This window comes from Papio anubis, chromosome 2 (assembly GCF_008728515.1).
Source record: "Papio anubis isolate 15944 chromosome 2, Panubis1.0, whole genome shotgun sequence".
NCBI lineage: Eukaryota > Metazoa > Chordata > Mammalia > Primates > Cercopithecidae > Papio > Papio anubis.
Window position 1 is genome coordinate 11,902,165 of NC_044977.1, and position 21,538 is coordinate 11,923,702.

General features: G+C 37.2%; 1 long non-coding RNA gene across 1 annotated transcript in view; it reads left to right on the plus strand.

Moving 5' to 3' along the window:
* Window positions 1–1,188: 1,188 nt before the first annotated feature.
* Window positions 1,189–21,538, plus strand: part of LOC116273696 — a 162,911-nt gene continuing 142,561 nt past the window's right edge. The window contains exon 1 of the long non-coding RNA XR_004182017.1: window positions 1,189–1,566. This is a non-coding gene — a long non-coding RNA (uncharacterized LOC116273696). The remainder of the gene's footprint in view (window positions 1,567–21,538) is intronic.

Here is a 21,538-nt window from a genome sequence, read left to right on the forward strand (position 1 = left end):
CTTAGGAAGGTGCATCTGTGGACTACATAGGCGGTGCTCTGTACAAAAAAAAAAAAATCTGTCCCATCTTTCTCAGCATTGGAGACCTGCTCCAGTGGTGAAAAATTGCCACTTTCCAAGAAGCATTCAAGTTCCTAAAGTCTTTTAAAGCAGGTTTGGGGAATTCCTGGCAGGCTAACGAATCTTTCCAGGCTACCAAACATTAGTCGAAAAAGATTTAAGGCCAGAAACTGAAAAGTTCACATATTCTCTCCAGGTCAATGCACTACAAGCATATGCTAAGGCATCTCCTGGATAAACCACCAGAGATGCCTGAGAATAAAATTGTGAATAAATCCTGACCCTATTATCTTGCCTATCTTCCTTCTCATGCTCCAACACCACTTCTTTTTCAGAAAATGCCTTCTTTATGAAATTGTGGGTAAATTAATTCCTGGGCCCACTCAAGGGCTGTTCACGATCCCACTGCCGAAGTCCGCTACCTATAATTCCCGTTTTGCTTTCTTTATCTGACCTCTCTCATTGTTAGCCACCCAGCTGGATAAAAAGAGTCACTGGGAAGAAGACCCAAAGATGAAAAAATACGAGGCAAAAATCATTTTATTTTAAATGTTTTCGGAAAAGTGATCCACGTCATTTTCAGATTCCATGAACAGATAATCTCCAAGGTATCACTCAAGTTAAAGAGACGGGACTCTTTTTCTCCCCCGCCCTTTTCCACGCATCAGTGAAAGGGGAGGGAGAAGACGGAGGAGAGAAGAGGCAGGGAGGCGAAAAAGTGACAGAAGCAAGAGAGAAAGGGAGAGAGGGGTGTTGAAGGAAGGAAGCGAGGAAGGCAAGAAGAGAGGGGTGCTAGGCGTGCTGGAGAGCCTCGGACCTCCGCTTGCCCGCAGGCGCACGGGACCCGCAAGGGCGGCGCAAGACTTCCCCCGCGCGCAGTCACCGCCGTGGCCCCGAAAGCTGGCGACAGGCGCCGCTGTCCTCCCGCCCCGTGGGGTCGCCCCTGCCCTCCCGCGCCCCGGGGCTGGGGGCGCCACCTTGCCAGCTCCGACTGCTGCAGGGAGCGCCGGGGGTGAGTGTGCGGAACAGCGCTGAGCCCGGGAGTGCGCGTCACGCCCGCAGCTGGCGCGCAGGTGGGGAAGGGGCGTGGGGACATGGGGAGTGGGAGGCTGGACAGCGCCTGCTTTCCGCGGAAACGCTGGGAAGCCGGCGCCAAGTCCTTTCCCACACTACTTTGATCCAACAGCGCAGGAATTCAAGAACTGCTCTTTCCTCTTTCTGCCCACAACCCCTGCTCCCTGGGGGCGAAGTTTCGTGGTGCTAGGCGGAGACAGTGGTCAAGGCTGGGAGGGAGGGAGGGGTCTGACCCGGGCCCAAGGGCGAGGGGTGGCAGTCCAAGCCTGCGAGATCCCACTTAGGGCGCAGGCTCCCGGCGCTCCTACCTCGGGGAGCCGCTGGCTGGGGTGGAGAGAAACCGGGCACGGGCCAGAATCCAGCAGTGGAAAGAGGGGAGAGTCTTCGAATCCATCTCTCGGTGGGATCTTGGGAGGATTCACGTGGGGGACGGTAAGATAAATGTGAGGAGCTGGAAGAAGCCGTAGATGGGAAATCGCTTGCAGTTTTCCAACTTAATTTCCCGCGGGTACGAACCATTGAGGTAAAAGGGTCAGAGAGAGCTTCTACCTCGCAGCTGCAGCCTGCCTGGCTGCCGCAGGTCTGACTCAAGGTAGGGTTGTTGGAGCCTTCCTGTTTGGAGGGGCGATCAAGCAAAAGAGAAAGAGGAATTCGAGGAGGCCGGCAGAATGAGGGTTCATCCTCAGGGTTCCTGTCCCTAAAGGGGCTGGGAGACCTCAGGGATGAGGAGAAAAAAATGCAAACGGAGATGGGCATTTGGGGAGATTCCAATGCTGGATTTGATGTTGAGGTTATTTCAGTTTGCATGAAAGAGGTGGCCCCTGATGGGGCCCTGGATAAGAGAGCCTTTCCTAAGGACAGGCACTTTGGAAGAAGCCCTAAGGATTGGATTTTGTTTTTCCTGCATGTTAATTACTTCCCAGGCACCTTGACGATGGTAATATAGTTAAGATGATTTGTTAGGTGAATATTTAAGATGACATAAGCAGGTGGCATTAACCTCTCCCCCATCTTCTGGAACAGATATATAATTATTGCAATTTGATTAAATTTTAGTAGATGTGCTATGCCAAAAAAAAAAAAGAGAGAGAGAGAGAGAAAACAGAAAAACAGTACAAATTTTAAAATGGGTTTCGCTCTAGTTCCGTTTACATACAAGTCTTTGAAATTTGATTTGATGATCAACAGTCTAATGACGCTTACGTTTGGTGTGCCCCATTTGTCTGTGTGTTTCTTGCGAGAGGTGGAATGGACTCTGGGCTACCTTCCGCTGATAAAGTGAGGGTATCCACAGTAGAAGCAAACCCGAGGAAGACTCTGCCATCGCCTCTGGGCTTACAGTCTCTTCCTCTTCCTCCTCTCCATTTTCCCCTCCCAAAACTCATAAACAGGTCCAAGCATCACCACTTCGTGCCCTCCCTAAGGAAAGAGTCGTTCTTGCTTCCCCTGCAACCCCGTTCTAATCTTTGTTTCAAAGTCAGTCTTGAGAATGAAAGTATTTATTCACTGTTTGCCATCAAAAGGGGTTTTCTAAGCTTTGGGAGAGGTGGTTCAATGAAGGAACAAACTCAGATGTTTCTAGAATAAATTTTACACTTGCTTGATATTAACTTAGGAGTTCCTGTGAAAATAACTTATTTTACTAATTTTTAATCCAAGGAAATTCAGTGTGTTTTTCCATACATCTTTCAGTTAGTATGAATCATTTACTCACGTTTCATCCACGTGGGCTTATTACAGAGCTAATGAGCTTAAGTTATATTAAGGGGTTGTTCCCTTTCAACAACATACAAATAACTTATTTGTTGGAATGAGGACTTTAAAGAATAATGCTCTTTCTGCCATTTTTGCCTCATTAGCCAAATTTTATTATATAAATGGGTGGGATTGAGCAACAGCACATTTGTAAAGTCAACTTGTTCACTTTTTAAAAATGAATATTTTACTTAACTAGATATATTAAGTTTTTATTGTTCTTATAAAGACTACTATAAAGCTGTTAATTAAAATTATACACATACTTTTCTTAGAAAATATTTTGTTTTTGTTTAAAGTTGGGTGCATATTTTTCCAAAGACTTTAAAAATTATGACTGATTCTTTTTTTTTTGAGACGGAGTCTCTCTCTGTCACCAGTCTGGAGTGCAGTTGCGCAATCTCGGCTTATTGCAACCTCTGACTCCCTGGTTCAAGTGATTCTCCTGCCTCAGCCTCCTGAGTAGCTGGGATTACAGGCATGTGCCACCACGCCCAGCTGATTTGTATTTTTAGTAGAGACGGGGTTTCACCACGCTGGCCAGGATGGTCTCGATCTCCTGACCTTGTGATCTGCCCGCCTTGGCCTCTCAAAGTGTTGGAATTATAGGCGTGAGCCACAGCACCTGGCCAACTTACTTCTTAATCCGAAATAAAAGGAGTGATAGTTTAAATTTTCTTATCTAGCAAATATGGTCTTTTTTAAATTTGATTAACTTTTACTGGAATCATTTTAAGGATGTTTGAAGGGCACTCTCTGGTACATTAGTAATAACTGGATAATGTAAAACAACATGGACATAGCGATATTTGCAAAACCATGGCAGGATTCTCTTTTTTCCTATATGACAAATGGACGGGATGCTGTTTGAGGCAGGGTAAACAAGATGCTGTGTGTTGCCTTCTGGTTGTTAGCTGAAAGCACTATTAATCTTTTAGTGGCCAGGTCCAGAAACCCCTAGGGAAACATATACAGTGATCCAACCTAGAACCACAGTTCCTGTGCCCTGGAAGTGGAAACTTTGCTTTTCCATTCCCTCAGCTTTAAATTAGAGAAGAAATACTAATTTCTGATCTACAAGTGAGGAACCTTGAAGTGCAGTAGGAAAACTCAAAATTGACATCTGAAACAGACATGATCCTTCCACTTGAAAAGGAACAAAAGGGACATATTTTAGAGCCTAGAAATGAACATAAATAGGCAAAAATTACATCAGTGAGTATGTAAAAGGGGAAACTCTATGAATTTCGTAATCTTTCCAATTTCTTTGTGTTATTTCCTTCTCTCAGAAGTAATATGTGTCCATTTAACCTAGGGTACAGAGTACCTATTTTCTTCTATGTACAGTGGGAAGATGTGAAAGCATTTCAGCAGGAAACTGTTTCACCAATGACTTCTTGCTATTCTGTGGAGAGTTTCTGTGGGAAGACAAGAGGGGAAGGAAGAAGGCTGTCAGACAGTCACTAGTGTTTGCCAGCCTAGTCTCTAACCAGGATGTATTGTAGAGATGGTGAGAAGTGTGTGAATTCTGGATGTATTTGGAGGCAAAGGTGACAAGACTTGATGATAGATTAGATATGGTTGGTGTTGGAAGGAAAGGAATCGAGGCTCATGTCTAGATTTATGACCAGAGCAACAGGAAAAAAATGCAGTTGTCACCAACTGATAAAAGAAGACTAAGGAACAGTTACATTTTGAGCCGCTTACTAGATATCCAGGTGCAGGCATAACAGGGGTAGATGGGACAGAGCTCAAGGAAAAAGCCAGAGTTGGAGATAAGAATGTGTGAGTCATCATTATATAAATGGCATTTAAAAGAATGGGATTTTATGAAATAATTTCAGGGGAGAATGTATTTAAAGGATCAAGCTGAGAAAAGAGTTCTAGAGCAGTCCAAAATATGGATATTGAAGAGGGTAGGAGCCATAAAAGGAAACTGAGAAGGAGCAGTTAGTGGAATAGGGAAAAATCCAGAAGGGTGTGATATTATGGAAGCCAAAAGAAGAAAGTATTTTTTTTTTTAAGAAAAAAGGAAGTGATGATCAGCTGTGTCCAATGTTGCTAAAGTACAAAATTATGTAAAGGGAAAGAATTATCTTGGAATTTTACATTACCTTCATAAAAGCTATTTCAGTCAAAATGGTAGTGACAAGATTGATCTTTAAGAGTTGAACATAGATTGGTGACCTAGTGATTCCAGTTCTAGGAATTTATCTTACAGATATGTCTGCACTTAAGTAAAATAATAATAGATGTTCGCAGTTACTCTTTGCAGTTTTGTATATAAGCAAACAATTGAAAACAACATAAATACGTATACACAGAACACAAGCCAAATAATCTATATATAGTAGTCCCTCCTTATTCAGTTTCACTTTCCCTAGTTTCAGCTACTGGCAGTCAACTGCAGTCTAAAAATATTAAATGGAAAATCTCAGACATACAAAAATCATGTTGTAAATTGCATGTCATTCTGAGTATTGTTCTAATTGTTCTTTGTTATTAGTTATTGTTGGTAATCTCTTACTGTGCCTAATTTATGAATTAAAGTTTATCATAGGTATGTATGGATAGGGAAAAACAGAGTGTATATATAGAGAGTTTGGAGTTATTCATGGTTTCAGGCATTCACTGCAGGGGTGGGGGGGTCTTGGGCCTATGCCTAATAGATAACTAGGAACAACTGTATATATATTCAATGGAACACTGTCCAGGTGTTAAAATTATTAGGTAGCTTTCCATATGTTAAAATTAAAAGATCTGCAAAGTCTGCTAAGTTAGCAGAAAAAGTTGCAATGCAGTATGTTTGAAATACTTTCATTTATTACAGAACAAAGAAAAATGAGCCTTTATGTGAAAATATATTTTAAAAACAGTAGATAATAGTAGTTTTCTACAAGGAGGGAAACTGGATGGTAGGGTAAAATGATAGAAGGAAGATAAACTCTATTTTTATATACTTTAATACCTTTGAATCATGTGCACATAGATTAGCTATTCAAAACCCTAAATAAAACTTCACACATGAATCTGAAAAAAAACAATGTAGTTTAAAATATAAAAGAAAATAAAGAATGGGTTATAAGGAAATGAATACTATGTATAACATAACTCTGAAAAAGTTTCAAAAAGAAGATTAAAGGTAGCTGGAGTGGGCCATGTATACTTGTTTTTAAAATGGGAGTTATTAATGTCAGAAGTAGACCAATGAGGATAAACTACACAGAAGGCAAAGTTGACAGGGGCACAAAAAGGACTACTGTGGGAGCAAATCCTTTAATAAGTGGTAGGGGATGGCATGCCTGGTGCTAGTAAGAGAGGGAACTAGCAGGATGAGGAACAGGGACGGTGCCATTTCCCAGAAACTCCCAGATTTGGATCTGTCCTTTGGCCAGCATCCTACATTCCTAAAGCTAAGTGTGCTTGCGACAGTTGTATGAACGATTGCAGTTGATGGCATCATAAAGTCTCAGGTCTTAATGTCGTTCAGATCGTCAACCTCTCATCAAATCTTTCTTACCATTGGTTGCCACTCCCTCCAGTTTCCCACATGCTCCAAACTAACACTGTCTCTGCCCCCTCTCCCTTCAGTCTCAGGACAGTTCTTTACTGGGACTTCAGAGGTTCTCAGGAATGAATCTCCCTCACCAGTTCCAACTCCTGTATGTCTATCTGCTCAGCTCCTGTGCTTCCCTCTAGGTCCACTGCCAAGCTGACCACCCTCTCTGCTCTGGGTCCCACAACTGCCCCCACTCCCATCTGAATTTTGCTTCATAAACAATTCTTTTAACCACCTGCAACTTGAGCCTCTTCTGTATTTCATGACTTTGGTATTTAAAGGTATTAAGATTATATCACTCCCATCCATAAAAACAGCAAAGCTGTCATGACCCTGAGCCCCCACCGCCACAGCTAGAGTCCCATTTGATCTTTGCTCAGCTATCTTCTCTTAAAAAAAAAAAAAAAAAAAAAAAAAAGCTAATTTTTATTTCCTGTCACCAGCTCCTCCACTCCCATTAACTCCTCTCCCATCACAGGCCGGATTCCACTCCCACCAACCCATGAAACTACTTTGGCAACAGTCACTATATTATTAAATCAGAAGCTACTGATCCCTGAAACCTCAGCTCACTGAACGACTCAGGAACACTGGACAGAGCTAACCATTAATCATTCATGCCTTACTTTTCCTGAGGCTCAGAGATACTTGTCTTTCCTGTGAAGTCTCTAACAGCACTTTCTCGGTCCCCTTACTGTATCTTTGATTTTTACTTCTCCATTCGTTTGGGGATCCTTTTCCATTGCCCATTCTTAGCTCTCTTGTTCATTCATTTCCATTTTACGTTTTGGTCAAAGATCCCTTTGAGAGTCTCAAAACAAAAACAGGAAAAAATGAAAATAAAAACAAACTATGTCATTTCTCCCCAAGGGAAAAATGCACATAGATACAAATATTTGCAGATAATTTTAGACAATTAGCAGACCACTGAAGCCCATCAGTGAGAGCTGGGAATCTTTCCTAGACTTTCTTATACAAAAATTTCATCAGCTACTGTAATTTCAGCAACTCCAAATGAGATGATGAATCCTAGTTTGTCCAAATGTGAAGGTGACTCTCAGTTCTAGCATTACCCACTAATAGTCCCCTTTTGCGTATCCAAGTCCTTATACATACTGCCTTCATGATTTTTTTCAGACCCGCACGCAACACTATTTCTTCTTTATATCATTTCTTTAAATTGAATCATATTTTAAAATATCAATAAATAAAAATAAAATTCTTATCAATATTGTTAATGGAAAATGGATACTACTCCAAACATATAAGATGAAATGATAAAAAGAATCTAGCAAACAACATAGTGATACTATGAAATTTTAATTAGGTATTTATTGTCAGCTAAAAGACTTGAGCCTGAGGCTAACATTCTCTTGAAGTAAAAAGTAGATGAGCAAAAGTTAAGAACAAATTTCCACCAAGCTAGAAGTCTTTGAAGTGGTTAATCCAAAGGGAAAGGAAATTGAAAGGAGAATAAAACCGTCACTATCTGATACAACATTATGTAATTCCATGAGCTTGTACAAGTAGTCCACTGAGTAGCACCAGTAGGATACATCCCAGTATTGGGGTAAATTCCCCTCTCTTCTGCATATCCAGCCCAATCCTCCCTATTAAACTAAAAGCCCTTAAGATGGCGACATGGACAGATGGATGACCTCTATGCTCAGTTAACAGGTTCATAATTAAACTCATCTTTCTCCCCTAAATGTTTAAGCCTCATATAGTCCATACTCTATTAGAGAGACTCTCCCAAATTTCTTTTTTAAAGTTTTCCTCCAGACTCAACCGGATGCAGTCAGTCTACTGTTAGATGGGTGTCTCGAACATACTATACTTTCCTGATCATTCATTACTTACTTAGTCAATATGCTTAGCCTAGACTCTTTCAATGCCTTCCAAACTCATCTCCCTGAATCTAACCTTGCCCTCATTATTCATTTTCCCCATACTGCCACCAAATTAATTTGAGGGATTAGTTCTGTCTCATGCTTAAAATCCTTTAGTGGCTCCTCATGTCATTCTGGAAACAAGCCAAGCCCTGTAGCTCATCCTTCCAAGTCCTTCTTCCTCTGAATTCCTGCTCCAACTTTACTTCCAGCCACTCTTCCTTGCCAGCCCACTAGCTATGCTCAGCAACAGGGAACTACTCACACTTCTCTGACAAAGGTTTTCCTTTCTTCTCTCAGCTCTGAATATCCTTCCTTCCACCTGGCAAATTCTTAGTCATTTGCCAAAATTTACATGGATTTGTTTTCCTTCCCAGACTTCCTCCTTTGCTAAAAAGTAATTCACTCCTCTAAATTAGCTGTGAACCTTTTGTAAATATCCATAGTGCACTCACCATGCTATTTGTATTTTATTTATTTACATGTCTGTTCTCTACAGTTAGGCTAGTGAGTACCTGGAAGGCAGAAATGGAGTCTTTTCTGTCTCTGTATCTTCAGACTGAATGAACTGTAGTGCTCAGCACAAACAGTATCAAAGGGAAACTTCCGTGACTCTCCTGTTGCCTAAGTTAAGAGCAACTGTAAACAAGCCATGTTATGTAACACTTTACAACTACCCTTGAGTAGGAGTGATTTTCTAGAAATCATCTCAAAAAATTGTCTTTCTCTGTTCATTGGTGACTCTGTCTATGGCATTTCTCTCTTTCAAACTGTTTCATAAAATTAAAAGACAAAATAAAACCCCAGAGAAGCTTCCTAATGTAATCTTCCGTACCTACAGTCTTTAAGACAGATGGCTGTTTCTCTTATATAACAAAATATCAAGAAAAGAAAAGTATATAGCCTCATTCAATAACACACTTTAGTGTTAAACTGCCTTTATTTTTTGTATACAATACAAATTTACATTACTATAGTTATTTCTATTCCTTTTTTGGAAATGAATATGGGGTTACATTTTCCTTATATCAAACTTTCATCTATTTCAAAACAATGTCAACTAATATTGAACAAAAATATCTGAGTTAAATCTGGAGTTATTAATAAGCACTCATCTTTTGCAGAGGCTTACCTTTCTAGCTTATCTAGGATTCAAAGGTCTTTGGCGCTAATTTAGCTTCAATCTTTCTTTTTCTTTTTGTGTTATCTCCTCATCTTATACCTTATAGTATATCAGTGTAGTAGCACACTTATAGTGAAAAATTAGTGGAGTAAAATCTTGTTTGTGTGAACCCAGAAAACCTGAAACAGGTCTCAATTAATTTAGAAAGTTGGTTTTGCCAAGGTTGAGGGTGTGCCTGTGACACAGCCTCAGGAAGTCCTGACGACATGTGCCCAAGCCGGTCAGGGCACAGCTTGGTTTTACACATTTTAGGGAGACACGAGGCATCAATCAATATATGTAAGAAGTACGTTGGTTCAGTCTGGAAAGGCGGGACATCTTAAGCAAGGGAAGGAAGACTAATGGGGAGGGAGCTTCCAGATCACAGATAGGTGAGACACACACAGTTGCATTCCTTTGAGTTTCTGATTAGCCTTTTCAAAGGAGGCTGTCTCAGTGAGCAGAGGGATAACTTTGTATAGAGTGGGAGGCAGGTTTGCCCTAAGCAGCTTGCAGCTTGAGTTTTCCTTAGTGATTTTCGGGATCCAAGATATTTTCCTTTCGTACTGGAGATAGATAGTTTATAGAAGTAAAAAGCAGTTTGTTTTTAAGTCATTTGTGATATTTAGGAAAATATATAATGCATAGCTTTGTTTTCTAATTCTTTCTTTCTTTCTTTCTTTCGCTTTCTTTCTTTTTTCTTTTCTTTTCTTTCTTTCTTTCTTTCCTTCCTTCCTTCCTTCCTTCTTTCCTTTTCTTTCTTTATTTTTCTTTCTTTCCTTCCCTCCTTCCCTCCCTCCCTTCTTCCTTCCTTCCTTGCTTCTTTCCTCTTTCTCTCTTTCTTCTTTTTTTTTGAGACATGGTCTTGTTTTGTCATCCAGGCTAGAGTGCAGTAGTAGGATGATCACAGCTCACTGCAGCCTTGAAATTTGGGGGCCAAGTGATCTTCCCACCTCAACCTCCAAAGCAGCTAGAACTACAGGCCCACACCACCGTGCGAGGCTAATTTTTCCATTTTCCTTGTGGAGACAGTATGTCACTATATTGCCTAGGCTAGTCTTAAATTCCTGACTTCAAGTAGTCCTCCTGCCTCGGTCCGCCCAAACTGCTGGGATTACAGGCATGAGCCATCGCTCCTGGCTTGATTGTTTTCTGATTATCATAGGAAGCACAATTCCTGACCATTGTATTAATAGCTAAGTAACATCAGAAAAAGACAAATTTGGCACATGCTTACAAGCAAGAGGAGATCAGTTTTATGGTACACGTAAAAGTAAATAGGTTAGTTGCATATTTTCATGCCTTTTTATTAAATAATGTTTGAAATAATAAGTCGCAGATTTGGAAAGTGCCCATTGCAACATTCTGTTTACATTTTATCAAGTGCAGCTACCACAACACAGCACTAATAATTCAAGGCATCTTTTGGCAGTTTTTTAGAATCTTGGCAGCTGCTTGACAAGCCAAGGAGGACGCTTCAATCTTAGTAATTCTGGTTGAAATAAAAGCAATGGAGCTGTCTATTCTTACCTTTCATAAATAAAGTCTAGATTGTATGATTTGGAGCCTTTCTGTTTTGAGAAAAGGAACCAGGATTTCAAATGCTCCAAAAACCATTTTCTCTCAAATTCATCTGTGAATTTTCCTTTCCCCTCTCTCTCCTGATTAAGTTCACTCAGTCACCATCAATTTTAGAAGATATCAGAAGAGAGAAAATATTATTTATCTTAGTCATAATCCTGGAAAGGGCCTTCAAGTGTATGGATTAAAATCCTTACAAACTTCATTTTTGTCTTAAAGAAGTTTACCAAGATTTAGCTCAATTCTATGCAAACTTCCTTTCTATATATATATTCCCGATTTACCCTCTCACTAAAAACAGGTGCAACATCTCATTGAACATCATTGCTATCCTCAGGATCTAAGGGGGGAAATTCTGTCCAGATTGAGGCACTTTTTAAAAAGTATACGAAAGCCAGTATTTTATTGAGGATTTTTGCATTGATGTTCATCAGGGATGTTGGTCTAAAATTCTCTTTTTTTCTTGTGTCTCTGCCAGGCTTTGGTATCAGGATGATGCTGGCCTCATAAAATGAGCTAGGGAGGATTACCTCTTTTTCTGTTGATTGGAATAGTTTCAGAAGGAATGATACCAGCTCCTTCTTGTACCTCTGGTAGAATTCGGCTGTGAATCCATCTGGTCCTGGACTTTTTTTTTGGTTTGTAGGCTATTAATTATTGCCTCAATTTTAGAGCCTGTTATTGGGCTATTCAGGGATTCAACTTCTTCCTGGTTTAGTCTCGGGAGGGTGTATGTGTCCAGGAATTTATCCATTTCTTCTAGATTTTCTAGTTTATTTGCATAGAGGTGTTTACAGTATTCTCTGTGAGAACACTTGGACACAGGAAGGGGAACATCACACACCGGGGCCTGTCGTGGGGTGGGGGCAGGGGGATGGGGATAGCATTAGGAGATATACCTAATGTAAATGACGAGCTAATGGGTGCAGCACACCAACATGTCACATGTATACATAAGTAACAAACCTGCACATTGTGCACATGTACCCTAGAACTTAAAGTATGATAAAAAAAAAAAAGTTATATCCCAAGTTTCTCAGGTCATGGTTAAAATTAATGGAAAAAAAAGTATATGAAAGCATCATACTATTGTGAAATTGTAAGTAGACAATTTCACTTCTGCAGTGATATTCAGAAAGGTTACAGTAAAACCAGTGTCATATATGGGAACATTACTCAGAATAAGCATCTAATTTGACATAAGATACAAAATATGTACAATTCGTGTTACAGTAGGGAAGTGCTTTCTGAGTGAATGAATTCTAAAGCATATAAAAGTCAGATCAGATCTTCCAAAATGAAAAGTAGAAGGAATTCTTTCTGCCCAGTATACAAACAATTGAGTAGGTAGAAGAATAATATAGAACTATATATAATTCCATGAGTACAATCATAGTAACTTGAGAATAAACTGATTATTTTTACGGTTTCATTCAGATATTTTATTACATGTTATTTTCAAGGGTGGACAAGAAGGATTATCCCCATTTTACAGAAGAGGGAAGTGATTCCCAGAGATGGTTTGTTTTATAGCCAAGAGCAGATAAATGGTGAAACTGGGCACACAAATCCACATTACAACTCAGTCCTATCATTTTCCAGCTATATATTTCGTTGCTCTTTGACCCTAAGTTATTAGAGAAAAAAACTGTATCCTCCTTTGATGTCATTTATGTGTTTTATCTTTTTATTATTTGTCAGGTTTAAAATAATAATGAATTGCAATATTTACAATTAAAACTAAAAAGTATTTTGTTTCTTATTTCTTACCGTGCAGATGTTTCTGACACACAAAAATGTGATTTTATTTTAATAACATTTTCTTCATTGTTGAAAACATGCATATATTTATAAAACTTTTTAAATAATAAAATAAAAGCAAGGCTTGGTGGTGCATGCCTGTGGTCCCAGCTATTCGGGAGGCTGAAATGTGAGTAATGCTTGAGCCCAGGTGTTGGGGCAGCCTGGGAAACACAGCAAGACCTCATTGCTCAAAAAAGAAAAAAAATTCTCTAAAATTTTACAACAACATTCTCAAAAAACAATTGAGTATTATTGAGTGGTATATCTTAGCTTTATAAAAAATTTTGCTGAGTTGATAGCCAAAATTATATATCTCAATGCTTGATTTTAGTATATTTCCCATTTGATTATCTAGAAAGTTGAATATCAGTATTTTTCTTATTTTTGTTGTTACTTGAATTCCTCCTTTTTGAGTTATCTGGCAGTGCTTTTTGCTCATATTACTATAGAAGTGTTTGTTTTTCCAAAGCTTTGTCTGTTGTATGCTGCAAATTTTCTCCTCCGTTGATGTCTTTGAACTTGTTTCATGGAAATTATTGATGATAAGTAATTTTAAATTTTATGTAGTTTAACGTCAGGCAGATAGGTGTATAATCCCAAGCAACACGGGAGGCGTGAGGGATCTGAGTCCGGAGATGAGAGACCACCGTGCGGCCGTCTCTACTAAAATAAAAAAAAGATTAGCCAGGCCCAGCCGGTGGGTGTTAGAGCTTCCTGTAGTCCCAATACTCAGGAGTAGAGGCCAGGAGAATGAGGGAACCGGGAGGCCAGACTTACGCTGATGAGCGAGATCCTTTCACGCTCAGCCTGGTGCGGCAGACTCGTAAAAAAATTCGGCACGCTTTGGTTTGGTTTCGGTTTTCTAAAACCAACAGTAAGCTTGCAACTTTCCATCTAAAGATCTGTTGGGCATTTCTTTATATCTTCTGATTTTTATTACCTTATTTATTTTAATTTAGACTTTTGATGAAGCTGAAATTCATTTTTATGTATCATGTGTGATGAGTTGTTATCATAATCTTTTTTTCTAGAGTCAACACTAATGCCATGTCTTTGAAAGTCATTCTATCCCAACTGTTATGAAACATTAATTTTACCATCTACTGGGTGTTTCTGTTTAACGTGATGAGTTCTATTGAATTGCTCCCTTATTTGATTGTTGCAGCAGGAATATATTACTTTTAGTTATTGTAAATTTTATAATATATTAACAACTTGTAGAGCAAGGATTTTTTTTTACCACTCTTCTCCAAAATTTTCTTCATTCTCTCCTGTTTGTTCCTCCTTAGTGAGCATGGGCAATTTTGTGAGATAGCAAAAAGTTAAGATATTTATTAGAATAGCAGTTTGAGTATAGATGAATGTGAAATGACTGACTGGATTTCCCACAGGGAAATACGTTGTCTCTCAGTTAATTTAGATGTTTCATGTTTGTCAATAAAGTTTTATAATTGACTTCCTGTGAGTTCCACACATTTCTTATTCGGGTTTTTCCTGTGTGTTTCATATCATTTTTTATTTTAAAATTGATGTATAGTATTTTACATATATAGAGAGTACATATAATATTTTATTGCATGGATAAAATGTGTAATGATCAAGTCAGGCTATTTAGAGTATCTATCAGCTTGGGTATTTATCACTTCCTTGTGTTGGGAACATTTCAAATTCTTCTAGCTACTTTGAAATATGCATTAGGGAAAATAGCTAATGCACGCTGGGCTTAATACCTAGGTGATGGGTTGATAAATGCAGCAAACCACTATGGCACATGTTTACCTGTGTAACAAATCTGCACCTCCTGCATGTGTACCCTGGAACTTAAAAAAATAAAATAAAATAAAAACAGATGTGCTGTACACTGTTGCTAACTATAGTTACCATATTCTGCTATCAGACATTAGAACTTATGGCTTCTAACTAACTGCATGTTTGTACTCATTAACCAAACACTTTTCTTTGCCTCATTTACACACACATTCATTTCTTTTATGAGATCAACTACTTTTAGCTCACACATATGAGTAAGAACGTATGAAATTTGTCTCTGTGTCTGGCTTATTTCTCTTAACATAATGACCACCAGTTCCATCTATATGATTGCAAATGACATGATTTCATTCTTTTTTATTGGAAAATAGTATTCCATTGTGTATGTATCCCACATTTTCTTTTTCTGTTCATCCACTGATGAATAAGTTGATTCCATATCTTTGCTATTATGAATAATGCTGCAATAAACATTTAAGTACAGGTATGCTTTGATATACTAATTGCTTTTCCTTTGAATACATATCTGGTAGTAGAGTTGCTGGATTGTATTTTTAGTTTTTTGAGAAATCTCCATACTGTTTTCCATAGTGGCTGTACAATTTATATTCCCATCAATGTGTATAAAAGTTCTCTTTCTCTGTTTCCTTATGAGCACCTGTAATTTTTTGTCTTTTTAAAAATAGCCATTTTAACCTGGGTAAAATGATAACTCACTGTGGTTATGATTTACATTTTCCTTGTCCTTTGCCCACTTTTTAATGGAATTATTTGTTTTATTTTTTCTGTTGAGTTCATCATATATTCTAGATATTAGTCCCTCGTCAGATGAAGAGTTTGCAAATATTTTCTCCCATTCATCAGGTTGTCTCTTCACTCTGCTGATTAATGCTTTGCTGTGAAGAAGATTTTTAGTTTAATATAGTCCAATTTTGTTTCTGTTGTCAATGCTTTTGAGGACTTAGCCATAATCTCTTCCTAAACCAATGTCCTGAAGTGCTTTGCCTGTTTTCTTCTAGGAGCTTAATTGTTTTGAATCTTACATTTAAGTCTTTTTTTAAAACTTTTTTTTTACTTTTTTTTGTTATAATTTAAGTTCTAGGGTACATGTGCATAATATGCAGGTTTGTTACATATGTATACATGTGCTATGTTGGTTTGCTGTGCCCATTAACTCATTTACATTAGGTATTTCTCCTAATGCTATCCCTCACCAATCCCCCTACCCCATGACAGGACCTGGTGCATGATGTTCCCTGCCCTGTGTCCAAGTGTTCTCATTGTTCAATTCCCACCTATGAGTGAGAACATGTGGTGTTTGCTTTTCTGTCCTTGTGATAGTTTGCTCAGAATGATGGTTTCCAGCTTCATTCATGTCCCTGTAAAGGACATGAACTCATCCTTTATATGGCTGCATAGTATTCCATGGTGTATATGTGCCACATTTTCTTAAGCCAGTTCTATCATTGATGGGTTGGTTCCAAGTCTTTGTTATTGTGAATAGTGCCGCAATAAACATACATGTGCATGTGTCTTTATAGTAGCATGATTTATAATCCTTTGGGTATATCCCCAGTAATGGGATGTCTGGGTCAAATGGTATTTCTAGTTCTAGATCCTTGAAGAATCACCACACTATCTTCCACAATGGTTGAACTAGTTTACAATCCCACCAACAGTGTAAAAGCGTTTCTATTTCTCCACATGCTCTCCAGCACCTGTTGTTTCCTGACTTTTTAATGATCGCCATTCTAACTGCTGTGAGATGGTATCTCATTGTGGTTTTGATTTGCATTTCTCTGATGACCAGTGATGATGAGCATTTTTTCATGTGTTTCTTGGCTGCATAGATGTCTTCTTTTGAAAAGTGTCTGTTCATATGCTTTGCCCACTTTTTGGTGGGTTGTTTGATTTTTTTCTTGTAAATTTGTTTAAGTTATTTGTAGATTCTGGATATTAGCCCTTTGTCAGATGGGTAGATTGCAAAAATTTTCTCCCCTTCTATAGGTTGCCTGTTCACTCTGATGGTAGTTTATTTCACTGTGCAGAAGCTCTTTAGTTTAATTAGATCCCATTTGTTTATTTTGGCTTTTGTTGCCATCGCTTTTGGTGTTTTAGTCATGAAGTCCTTGCCCATGCCTATGTCCTGAATGGTATTGCCTAGGTTTTCTTCTAGGGCTTTTATGGTTTTAGGTCTAACCTTTAAGTCTTTAATCCACTTTGAGTTGATTTTGGATATGGTGAGAGAGATTAATTTAGTTTCACTTTCTACATTCAGTTTTCCTAGACCATTTATTGAAGAGACTCTTTCCTCAATGTATGTTCTTGGAACCCTCGACAAAAATCAGTTGGCTGTAAATATGTAGACTTATTTCTGGGTTCTGTATTCTATTCCATTGGTCTCTGTGTCTGTTTTAGTACTATGCTATCTTAGTTACCATAGCCTTGTAATATATTGAGTTCAAGTAGTGTGGTATCTCCAGCTTTGTTCTTTTCGCTCAGGATTGCTTTGGCTATTTGGGCTCTTTTAGGTTCCACACAAATTTTATGATTTTTTTTTCTATTTCTCTAAAAAATCTCATGGGTATTTTGTTAGAGATTGCATTGAATCTGTAGATCACAAGGGGCAGTATGATCATTTGAAGGATATTTACTCTACTGATCCATGAGCATGGACTATCTTTCCTTTTGTGTCCCCTTTAATTTATTTCAACAGTGTTTTGCAGTATTCCTTTTAGAAATCTTCCATTTCCTTGGTTACATTTATTCCTAGGTATCTTTTATTTTTGTAGCTATTGTAAGTGGGATTGCCTTCTTGATTTATTTATTAGTACATTAATTAGCATATAGAAATGATTCCAATTTTTATACACTGTTTGCCTGATTGCTCTTGCTAGGACTTCCAGTAATATACTAAATAGGAGTGGTGAAAATTGTCAGCCTTGTGTCTTGTTCTGGTTATTAGGGGAAAGGCTTTCAGTCTTTCTTCAGTCAGCATGGTATTACCTGGGGTTTGTTATGTTTGACCTTTATTATGCTGAAGTATGTTCCTTCTATGCCTAGTTTGTTGAAAAATTTTTCCATGTGGGTATGATGAATTTTATTAAATGCTTCTTCCATGTCTATTGAGATCATCATATGTTTTTTGTACTTCAGTCTGTTGATGTGATGTATCATGTTTATTAATTTGCATGCATCAAACCATTCTTGCATCCCTGGGATAAATCCCATTTGATTGTGGTATATTATTTTTTTATGTGCTGTTGGATTTGGTTTGCTAGTATTTTGTTGAGAATTTCTGTATCTATGTTTATCAGTATATTGGCCAGTAGTTTTCCTTTGTTGTGCCCTTGTCTGGTTTTGGTATCAGGATAATGCTGGCATCACAGAATAAGTTAGGTAGAATTTTCTCCTCTCCAATTTTTTGGAATAGTTTGAGGAGAATTGGAGTTAGTTCTTCTCTGATAGTTTGATAGAATTTGGCAGTGAAACCATTAGGACCTGTACTTCTGTTGTTGGGAGACTGTTTATTACTAATTAAATCTTATTGTTATTGATCTGTTCACATTTTTAATTTCTTCCTGATTCAATCTTGTTCAGTTGTATGAGTCCAGGAATTTATCTATTTCCTCTAGATTTTCTAATTTTTTAATGTATAATTGTTCATAATAGTGTCTGATGATCCTTTGCGTATCTGTGATATCAGTTGTAATGTCTTTTTTTAATATCTGATTTTGCTTGGGCCTTCTTTCTTTTATTTCCTGGTTAATCTATCAAGTGGTTTATTTATTTTGATTATCTTTCAAGACACAAACTTTTCATTTCATTTATCCTTTGCATTTTTTCATTTGCCTCTACTGTATTTAGTTCTGCTCTGATCTTTATTAGTTCTTTCCTTCACTTATTAGGGATTTGGTTTGTTCTTGCATTTCTAGCTCCTTAAAGTGCATCTTTAAATTGTCTATTTGAAATCTTTCTACTTTTTTATGTGGGCATTTATTCTATCAGCTTTCTTCTTAGCACTGCTTTTGCCGTATCCCATAGATTTTGATATGTTGTGTTTGAATTTTTGTTTGTTTCTAGAATTGTTTTGATTTCCACCGTAATTTCTTCCTTGACCCAGTGGTTGTTCAGGAGCAAGTTGTGTAATTTGTATAGTTTACAAAGTTGCTCTTTTTATTGATTTCTAGTTTTATTGTAGTCTGAGAAAATATTTTGTGTAATTTCTATTTTTAAAAGTTCATTGAGACTTGTTTTGGGTCCTAACATATTATTACATTTTCTTTTGATTTCGGCTAGTTTACAGAAAAGTCACATATTTTTATTCATTTACCTTTTATCTATTTAATTTGCTTAATTCTTATTAATATGAATAGATTTTTATTTGATTTTCTTGGCTATTTAAACCAGTCAATATATCATCACATAGAAGATGGGGTTAAAAATAATAGACAATATTTTGAATGTAAAACTTTTAACTCAGCAATATTTTTTCTGCTTCATGTACTAAATAATAGCATATAATTATATTTAGAGAGCTAGCCCATTTTAAGTATTATAAATCACTCTCAATCGTGCAAACCAAATAGTGTGTCCTTCAATTAAGGGTCCTTCTTTGACTCAAAAAGTTATTTTTAAGAAGCTATTTCAAACATGCATATTTGGAGTTTTATGTTTAAGTATTTTCAGTTGATGCATAGTTTTAATATTACATTTTGGCTAGAAAATGTAGTTAGCATGATTTCTAATTGACATGCTTAACTAAGCTTTTCTTTTTTGATTTATATGCATTTAATTTGTAATAAGTACCACTGTACATTTGACAAACAGCAAATTACATACTGGATACTACATGATAATACAGCATTGTATTCAGCATTCCATATTCTTATGTTATTGTATATGATTGCTAGAAATGCACTGAAGTCTCCCTCTATAATCATATTTGTCTATCTTCCACTGGACTTAACCATCTTATGCTTATTTGTATGCTATGGTGTTCGATTTGGGGGCACTTAAAAATACATGATTGTCCGATATTTCTATGAGAAATTTACTTTATTTTGTTACATTCATCTTGTCTAATGTTAGCCTTATTATTTTTCCTTTCTTTAAGTCTGCCTAAAGTTTGTGGGCCTGAGTCATTTTATTGAATTTTTCTTAAAAGCAAAATATTGTTAAATTTTTTTACCCAATCTGGATAAACAATCTGGTTATGTTTTTCCTTTCAGTAGATGAACTCACCTTATTTTTTAATTAGCTACCATAAATATCAGGTTCCATTTTACCTGATCAAACAAGTTTCAGTGTTTTATTTTTTCTTTTGTCATTTCTTTCTCTTTTGTCATTGTCTCTTTTCATGGATGAATAATTTTTCATTTATTTCTTCTTTTGGAAAAAATACATGTTTAGTCAATTTTAACTTATAGCCAAATGGAGTTTATATGGATTCTACTAGAAACTGATATAGGTCATGCTTTGAATTCCTTATCATTTTCAGATCTTATAGCCTGACAGGAAATGGAAGGAAAAAACAGTCCCAAAAGAAACCTCTTTCATCAGAAATGTCGTTGTTCCTTCCATTTGATGTTGCTGTCTTTACTATAATAAACTTTAGCAGTGCCTCGTTTTATGCTTGACCAAACCACACATTTCTGGATGTAGGCATTTTTCCCAAGGTCCCAAGCAGACAGTGGGCATAGAAATGACTTCCATTTCTCCCCATACTTTCTTTTGATGCCATTCTTTGACCCATTCACTCAGGGTGTGGAAGATTGAATCAGCCAGCATTATCTTTATCTAACTTCTAGACAGCTTTTTTGAAGGTGAAATTTAATATTGTTATATTTCCATCCTCTGTGGCTTCCATCAAACTGAATCACACTATTTCAATGGAAATTCCTGAAACTTTGACCAGGAAGATATTGGTATCACTAGTCATTTTCCAAAAATGGCTCTGTTGTTTCCTCTTTTACTGGTTTATAAAGTATTTCAATCTGAACTCAGGTAGATGAGGAAGTACATGCAATCTTGAAAATATGTATGTTCCCCAACTTGTGACTTTGACACAGTTTATATTTCATGTGAAGAAGAAATCACAGTTACTTTGCACAGGAGTTAATTTTAAGAAGCATTTGACTAGTATGTGTATATACTGACATGGAACTCATCTGAGATAGATCTTCTATCAGCTCTTACAAGCTTAGAATATTAAAACTTTCTCTTGCTATTCCCCAGATAACTTGACTTTGTTTTTATGTGCCAATAGGCCATATAGTAGGTACTAGAAAGTAATCCTGATTTCAGATAATTTATTAATTTGTTTTTTCCCTTAGTTCAGAAATGTTCCTCATTTCATACTTCTTGGATTATCATATATTAAATACTTAAAATTATATATGAACCATAGTGGCAAAATTGGAGATTATCCAGTACTCTGGCTCACTGGTTTCTCTGAATGATTTACTATAGATCTACCCTTGCAGTTCATTTACTTCCAGGTTATTCAGTGGAATTCTATTTTAATTAAAAAAAAAAAAAGCCTCCCTACAGACAAACATTCAAACTACTTCAATGTGATAGTTCTTGGCAGGACTGCACATTGAAACTGCAATTTTAAAAAAGAACAAAGGAGATCTAGGAGTAAAGAGGGAAAAATTGAAATTACTGGGCTTTTTTTTAATAGTGGGATGTCTTTGAAACATAAAGGACATGACAATGATTTCTCAAATGTCAACAGATGAAACAGTCCTGAATTGTATATAATAGCAAAAGAAAAGTGTTAATATTAAAATTATGAAAAGATGTATTCCAAATGAAAGTGTTTTGACTAGTGGTGTTCTGGGAAATGTTTAAAAACAAAGCTTGGGGAGAAAGAGGAAAAGC